This window comes from Peromyscus californicus, unplaced genomic scaffold (genome assembly GCF_007827085.1).
Source record: "Peromyscus californicus insignis strain IS unplaced genomic scaffold, ASM782708v3 Scaffold_6__1_contigs__length_162567912, whole genome shotgun sequence".
Lineage (NCBI taxonomy): Eukaryota > Metazoa > Chordata > Mammalia > Rodentia > Cricetidae > Peromyscus > Peromyscus californicus.
The window spans coordinates 84,429,820-84,436,486 of NW_026294584.1; the positions used below are offsets into that span (position 1 = coordinate 84,429,820).

Here is a 6,667-nt window from a genome sequence, read left to right on the forward strand (position 1 = left end):
GGTTTAGTCCATTATCATGGCAGTAGGCATGGCAGCATGCAAGTAAACATGGCACTGGAGAGTCAGCTGAGAGTTCTACGTACATCCAGATCTACAGAAAGTGAAGTATGACACACTACGTCCAACAATGTACTACTCCCTGTGAGCCTGTGGGTCTATTGGGCTATTTTCTTTCAAACTACCGTAACATTTTTCTTTGTTCTGTATGATTAGTATTTTGATTACTTTGTCGTGAGGGTATTTTCTTTTCTGGTCCTATATATTTGTTGTTCTGTATGGATTTTGTTATTTTATAGGCATCTCCTTCTTTAGGTTAGGAAAATTTTCTATGATTTTGTTGAAAATATTTTCTGGGTTTTGATCGGGGATTCTTTTCCTTCCTCTTTTTCCTGTTAGTCTTGGATTTGACCCATTTATGGTGTCCTAGATTTCCTGGATTATTTATGTCAGAAGCTTCTTAAATTTTGTGTATTATTTGACAGATATATCCATTTTTCTATTATATCTTCAACACCAGACATTCTCTCATCTGTCTCTTGTATTCTGTTGGTGAAGTTTTCCTCTGTAGTTCTTGTACTAATTTTCAAGTTTTTCATTTACAAGATTTTCTCAGTTTGTGTTTCCTTAATTAATTCTATTGCCATTTTCAGGTCTTCAGCAGTTTTATTCATTTGCTTCCCCTGTTTGTGTTTTCATGGATTTATTTTAGGGATTTATTCATTTCTTCTTTAAGGAACCCTTTATATTCATAAAGTCTATTTTAAAGTCTTTATCTTAAGCTATGTTTTAATATTCAGGACCTACTGTGATAATATTGCTGTGGTCTAATTTAGACTTATTGTCCTGACTGTTTTGATTGTGTTTTTATGCTGGTGTCTAAGTATCTGGGATTTGGAAGACAGTGGTTCTAGGCACTGATATCTGGTCTTTTCGTTGTTTTGTATGAGTGTTTTGTTCCCTGGTTTCTGTTGCCTTCTCTGGGTCTTAAGAGAATGTGGTGGCTATGTGTTGCCTGGTAGGAAATTCTTTTTGAATCCTGCTTGATATAGCCTTGGGAGATCTGTAAAATGTATTCCTAGGTATTGAAAGCTAACATTTAGGAATAAGGATAGGTTAGGAGGGTAGGTTGAGGGTGTCCACAGGAGGACAGAAATCAAAGTGTTTCACCAGGATCACCTTAGTCCCTTGGAAATAGTGGCCAAAAGTAAGAAGATGATACAAGAGGTAGTCTGCTGCAGAGCTTGGAAAAGACTTGGGGGTTGGGCATGTAGGAGAGCAGAGAGTAGAGATTTGAAGTTGGCCATCAGTTGTTGCTGGCAGGTTCTCAGAGAAAGCCTGCTGGATTTGGGGGGCTAGGAAAACAGGATCAGTGGGGAGGAAGTATGGAGAAGAATATCTGTATGATCTGTTGAAGATGATGGCTGAGAAGAGTGGGAGGTTGCAGAGGTGATATGCTACAGAGATAGGGGTGAGACTGGAGGACTGAATTTGGAGGAACAGAAGGAGAAATAAAGATCTCCAGTTAGTTTACCAGTTTCTCTCTCCACTTTCTTGATGTTTACAATCCTTAGTTCATGACAAACAGTCTAAATATGTCTCAAATTCTCACAGGACACCCTTCTTGACTAAACAGCAACATAATGTATAAATTTAGGAGTTTGTAGGCATGAAGTTATAAAATTAATCATTGACACACTGCTTCTTATAATATAGCTTTGTTATGTTGCAAAAGGAAGACACAGGCCTTTAATCCAGATATTGAGGTGGGAAGACACACCTTTAATCTAGACCAAACCTTCTGCAGGAAGCCAATATAAGAACAATGAAAGAAGGAGTATTTCGCTCTTTGCCTGCTTGTCCTCATCTTGCTAGCACATCCATTCCTTCACTGGTGTTGGAGCCTACTTCTTTGGGATTCCAGTATATACAGAAGACCAAATGAGACAAGGATGAGGATCTACTAGATTCTTGAACTTTCCATTCACAGCTGGCCATTGTTGTGTTAATGGGACTGCAGCCTGTAAATCATTCCAACAAATTCCATATATGTATATGAGAGAGAGAAGAAGGGGTGAGAAGGAAAGAGATTCATTCCATAAGTTCTGTGACCCTAAAGAGTTCTGACAAATATAGCACCCATGTCAGGAGGTTTGCAATCAATTGTAACTCTTGCTTCCCAGAAGGACTGGGATCCAACACTTCTGTCTGAACTTTGTGGGCACCTCTACTCACATGGCATTCATTCACTCAGATATATGCACATAAATAAACATGGGATTTTTAAAAAATATTGTGCCAGGTGGCAGTGGTGCAAGCCCTTAAACAATGGGGAGGCAGAGCCAGGCAGATCTCTGTGAATTTGAGGCCAGCCTGGTCTACAGAGCAAGATCCAGGGCAGGCACCAAATCTACACAGAGAAACCCTGTCTTGAAAAACCCAATAAATTAATTAATTAATTAAAAATGTTGTATGGGACAAATAACTAAGAAATATTTTTAAGTGTTCAACATTCATTGTCATTAGGGAAATTCAAATTAAAGTGGCTACCATCAAAACTCTAACAACAGTTGTTGATGGGGATTTGGGAAAAAAATGAAGCCTCATTCACTTCTCTGCAGCTGAACTCAGGTGGGAGGGCAAATTAAGACAGTCATTACATAAATCAATGTGGATATTTCTCAAAACATTAAAAGTAGAACGTCCGTGTAACCCAGTTACATCATTTCTGGACATATATTAAGACACTCTATATCCTGACATCATGACACTTGCACATCTGTGTTCTTTGTTGACCTTTTAATGATAGCTAAGAAATGGAACAAGAATAGATGTCCATAAACACGAGTCACTAACCATGGTATTTTATTAAACTGTAAAAAAGAAAAATGAATTTGTGGAATTTTCAGGAAAATAGATCTGAAAACTATAATATAAAATGAAATGACCCAAAATCAGGCAAAAATTACATGTTCTTTCGTATACAGACTCTATCTTGTAATAAACATATGCAGGCACATGCACACATACTATATTTTTTAAAATAGATATGATTAAAAAAAACATTGCGCAGGGGCCATGCTAATCTTCTCTGTATCGTTCCAATTTTAGTATATGTGCTGCCGAAGCGAGCACAACAGAGAGGGAGAACAAGGAATAGGAGACCATGGTAAATGAAGACCACATGAGAACAGGAAGAAGCAAAGTGCTAGAGAGGCCCACAGAAATCCACAAAGATACCCACACAACAGACTGCCGGCAATGGTCGAGAGACAGCCCGAACTGACCTACTCTGGTGATGGGATGGCCAAACACCCTAATTGTTGTGCTAGAAACCTCATCCAACTACTGAGGGATCTGGATGCAGAGATCCATGACTAGGCCCTGGGTGGATCTTCTGGGAGTCCAATCAACGAGAATGAGGAGGGTTTATATGAGCGAGAATTGTTGAGACCAAGGTTGGATAAAGCACAGGGACAAATAGCCAAATGAATGGAAACACATGAACTATGAACCAATGGCTGAGGGGTCCACACTGGATCAGGCCCTCCGAATGGGTGAGACAGTTGATTGGCTTGATCTGTTTGGGAGGCATCCAGGCAGTGGGACCAGATCTTGTGCTCATTGCATGAGTTGGCTGCTTGAAACCTGGGGCCTATGCAGGATTGTTTGGCTTGGCCTGGGAGGAGGGTACTAGACCTACCTGGACTGAGTCTACCAGGTTGACCTCAGTCTGTGGGGAAGGCTTTGCCCTGGAGGAGATGGGAATGGCGGGGGGGGCGTTGGGGGGAAGGTGAGGGGGACGGGAGGGGGGAGAACAGGGAATCCGTGACTGATATGTAGAACTGAATTGTATTGCAAAATAAATTAAAATAAATTAAAAAAAAAAAAAACATTGCAGCACTCGGGAGGCAGAGCCAGGCGGATCTCTGTGAGTTCGAGGCCAGCCTGGACTACCAAGTGAGTTCCAGGAAAGGCGCAAAGCTACACAGAGAAACCCTGTCTCGAAAAACCAAAAAAAAAAAAAAAAAAAAAACATTGATCCTAAGATCCTGGGTCTGTGCGTCAAGATCCTATGTCTTTGTCTTTTTTCTCTTTTTTCTATTATTTCTTCTTTTTTCCTTTCTTTCCTTTTAAGAAATTGTTTTCTGATTTAATTAAAATGCTTTTATTAATTCTTTGAGAATTTTGTAGATTGCATTTTGACCCTATTCAGTCCTTTCTACCAACACTCCCTAGATCCACCTACAATTTCATCCTCACCTTCAATGCATGAAATAAAACTATTCATTTATCCAATTATTAAATAATTTTTCAATTCTTAGCTAAACTTAGCTGTTTTCTTATATATAATATCTGATATATTATGGCTCCCTCTCCTGGCCACTTGATGCAATATTGATAGTTGATAGAGATCTGCAAATGCTCCTCCACATACAGTGTTGAGCGGTGAATACAAAATAATTCAGTTCTTTCTTCAGGTATAGTCATCCCCAGGAAACAGCAACTAAGATCATTTGTCTTGTTCGAAGGTTATGTGTAGCTAGAGTTTTCCTGCCTGGCCCACAGTCAGGACAAATCTCTCTCACCTGCCAGTCCCACAGCCGCTCAGACCTAAGCAAGTAAACACAGAGACTTATATTGGTTACAAACTGTATGGCCGTGGCAGGCTTCTTGCTAACTGTTCTTACAGCTTAAATTAATCTATTTCTATAAATCTATACCTTGCCACGTGGCTCATGGCTTTCCAGCTTCTTCACATGCTGTTTGTCATCGTGGCGGCTGGCAATGTCTCTGACTCAGCCTTCCACTTCCCAGCTTTATTCTCCTCCTTGTCCCACCTATACTTCCTCCTGCCTGACTACTGGCCAATCAGTGTTTTATTTACTAACCAATCAGAGCAACACATTTGTCATACAGAACATCCCACAGCAGTTATGTTGTGTCCTTTGTTGTTTTTCACAGTAGAGTCTAAATTCATTTTATTATTTTATCATTTGAACTTTTTATAAAGCCTTACACCACTTAACATGATAGTACTAATTAGAATTAGTGAAGAGTAGATTGAAAATATTTGAGGTCTTAGTAAGACATTTGTCTTCCAGAGGGTAGAATGTTAACCTTAAAAAGTCCATGGGTTAAACTTAAAAAGTCCATGGGTCTGACAACTGGCACACAGAAGTCTGAGTATCAAAATGTTAGTTTACTCCATTCCAGCTAAATACCAATATATCTTGCATTTCATTCCACCAGGTCTTATGTAGAGTGCTGGGCAGGCACTCCATACACACTACAGAACAGCAATTAATTTGTTAAAATATCTAATAGTTTAGTAACTAGTACATGTGCAGAGCTGCACACTATTGCATATACGTACAGCTCCAGGGAACCTGTTACACCATTCTGTGCTCTTTGGGCACCTGCATGCATCTGTGCTTACATAGAGAGGGAGAGACACAAGCATATACATTAATTAAAAAAAAAAAAAACATTAGTCTCTTTCTCACAAGAAAGTCAACAGCTGTGTGCTAAGACAAGAGAAAAGGGAATGTGCTATACCTCAGAAAGAGAATATAGAAAGAAAAGTAACCTGTTATTACAGTCTGATGAAAGCCTTTGTCTTGGTTAGTTTTTTGTTTCATTTTGTTTTATTTTTGTATTTGTTTGTTTGTTTTGTTTTGTCAGCTTGGTACAAGCTATGGGCATCCACAAAGAGGGAACTTCAATTGAGAAATACTTCCATCAGATTTACCTCTAGACAGGTATGTGGGGGTTTTGTCTTGATTAATGATAGAGGTGGGAAGGTCCAGTCCAATGTGGACAGTGCTGATCCTCGGTAGTAGTCCTGGGTGGTATAAGAAAGCAGGCTAAGCAAATCATGGGAAATAAACTAGTGAGCAGCATTTCTCCATGGTCTCTACTTCAACTCCTGCCTCCCAATTCCTGCCTTGTTGGAATTACTGCACCGACTCACTTTCATGATGGACTGTGAAGTGGATACGTAAAGTGCTTTAAATACTTTCCTCCCCAAATCCATAGCAGCCCTCCAGAGTTATCACATGGCTCTTATATCCACTTAGTAAGAAAGTCTTCTTAAGAGGAAGCTCTTAGAAGCATAGGAAAGAATGGACAGGAGGAGTTTCATGTTTTCTCTTTATTGGGTCTTAGGAAAACTCTTCCAAATCAGAGTTTTTCTCTCTAAGAAAAATGAAATTCTCTTAGTTTCTTTCTTTCTTTTTCTTTCTTTCTTTCTTTCTTTCTTTCTTTCTTTCTTTCTTTCTTTCTTTCTTTCTTTCTTTCTTTCTTTCTTTCTTTCTTTCTTTCTTCTTCTTCTTCTTCTTTATTTTTATTGTTTTTCGAGACAGAGTTTCTCTGTGTAGTTTTGGTACCTGTCCTGGCTCTTACTCTGTAGACTAGGCTGGCCTCGAACTCACAGAGATCCACCTGACTCTGCCTTCCAAGTGCTGGGATGAAGGACATGTGCCACCACCTCCCAGCTCTTAGTTTCTTATTAGCTTTAAATGAGAATCTGTCTCCCTCATAGTCCTCTGCGTTCTGTAGCCACAACAAAAAATTCCAAGTTCACAGAGGACTCCATTAAGGTGAACAAAAATAGATTCAAACTTTTAATGCCTTGGGGTAATCAATTGTTCATATGACCCTAGGCCCC

General features: G+C 39.4%; 1 non-coding gene across 1 annotated transcript; it reads right to left on the minus strand.

Moving 5' to 3' along the window:
- Positions 1–3,027: 3,027 nt before the first annotated feature.
- LOC128100175 (U6 spliceosomal RNA) lies at positions 3,028–3,132 on the minus strand. Its single transcript, XR_008214694.1, has one exon. It is a non-coding gene; the product is annotated as a U6 spliceosomal RNA (small nuclear RNA).
- Positions 3,133–6,667: the final 3,535 nt, after the last annotated feature.